Here is a 1,890-nt window from a genome sequence, read left to right as displayed (position 1 = left end):
AGGGGAAGGGGAAGGGGAAGGGGAAGGGGAAGGGGAAGGGAAGGGAAGGGAAGGGAAGGGAAGGGAAAAAGAAGACCCAGCCATTCATTGTCCATGGTGCCTACCCTAGGCAAATGGTCCATGAGGAGGCCCGGGATGGTAGCGCACACCTTTAATCCTAGCACTTGGGAGGCAGAGGTAGGTGGATCTCTGTGAATTCAAGACTGGCCCTGTTTACATAATGGGCTCCAGGACAGCCAGGGTTACATAAAGAGACCCTGTCCAAAGAGCAGCAGCAGCAACAACAACAATAACAACAAACCCAAACAAAAAAAGAACATGGAGCTTCCTCTTCTTTGGTAAAACACCAAATGGCAGATGACAGCCAGTGCAGGAAGGGCCCGGAGGACCAGGGGCCCAGGATTAGGTGGCTGTGACAGCTTCCAAGGTAGTGGTCTTAGGGGCTGCGGTCCTGTTCAAGGCCATGGCTGTGGCTGTGGTCAAGGCCACAGGCTAGTGGAGGTAAAGCTGAAGCCAAGGAGTGGATCCCTGTCACTAAGCTGGGCCACCTGGTTAAGGACATGAAGATCAAGTCCTTGGAGGAGATCAACCTGTTCTCCCTGCCCATTAAGGAGTCTGAGATCATTGACATTTTCCTGGGTGCATCCCTAAAGGATGAGGTTCTGAAAATCATGCCAGTGCAGAAGCAGACTCGGGCTGGCCAGCGGACCAGGTTCAAAGCTTTCGTCGATATTGGGGACTACAATGGTCTTGTTGGTCTTGGTATTAAATGCTCCAAGAAGGTTGTCACTGCCATCTGAGGGGACATCATCTTGGCCAAGCTTTCCATCGTTCCTGTGTGGAGAGGCTACTGGGGGAACAAGATTGGCAAGCCCCACACTATTCCATGAAAGGTGACAGGCCACTGTGACTCTGTGCTGATGCATCTCATCTCTGCTCCCCAGAGGCACTGTCATTGTCTCTGCTCCTTCTTGTGCCCAAGAAGCTCCTGATGATGGCCAGTATAGATGACTGCTACACTTCAGCCAGAGGCTGCGCTGCCACCCTGGGCAACTTTGCCAAGGCCACCTTTGATGTCATCTCCAAGACCTACCTGATCCCCGACCTCTGGAAAGAGACTGTGTTCACCAAGTCTCCTTATCAGGAACTCACTGATCATCTTGTGAAAACCCACACCAGAGTCTCTCTTCAGAGGACCCAGATTCCAGCTGTGGCTACCACATAAGTGGTTTTAATACAAGAAAAATAAATGAATTAAGTCGGGGGGTTGGGAAGAAAGAAAGAACGAACCTGGGGAACAAGCCAATAGGCAGCAGTCTTCTGTGGCCCCTGCTTGACTTCCCTCGATGATGGACTATGGCTGGGTTACATAAGCCAAATAAAGCCTTTCCTCTCCAGGTTGCCTCAGGTCAATGTTTTAGCACAACAACAAAAATCAAAGACAGAAGTTGGTCCAGGACTGGTGCACTGCAGTGACAGACCTGACCATATTGTTTTGGAAAGGGCTATGGGAGTGTTTAAAACTTTGAGCTTGGAGAAGCCACTGAGCGCTCAAAACTTTATGGAATTATCTGTGAAATCTTGGAAGATAATGCTGAGAGAGGAATGTAGATGCTGGGAGCCTGGCTTTTGAAATTTTAGAGAGAAGCACAAACCTCTTTCAGAGCCATTCATGTGATACCTTGTTTGGGGGGGGGTTGTTTTGGGGGGGGGTGTGTGTGTGTGTGTGTGTGTGTGAGACCCTATTTTAAGAATCTGTAGTTTCTGTTCAGCTGGGGCTGAAGAATCAGCTGTGATTAACAAGAGAGCAGTATCAGTAGGGTGAAATCCTCTGGGAAGTGTTTCCTCAGAGTCAGCATGGAGAAGCTGTGACCATGGGGATTCAAGGCT

The 1,890-nt window shown here is 49.9% G+C and overlaps 1 pseudogene; it reads left to right on the top strand.

The window, feature by feature from the left end:
- Positions 1-545: 545 nt before the first annotated feature.
- LOC110284434 lies at positions 546-1,225 on the top strand (annotated as a pseudogene).
- The last annotated feature ends 665 nt before the right edge of the window (positions 1,226-1,890 follow it).

Source organism: Mus caroli, chromosome 18 (assembly GCF_900094665.2).
Source record: "Mus caroli chromosome 18, CAROLI_EIJ_v1.1, whole genome shotgun sequence".
Classification (NCBI taxonomy): Eukaryota; Metazoa; Chordata; class Mammalia; order Rodentia; family Muridae; genus Mus; species Mus caroli.
The sequence above is the reverse complement of the archived record's forward strand: the minus strand, read 5'-3'. Positions and strand labels throughout refer to the sequence as shown.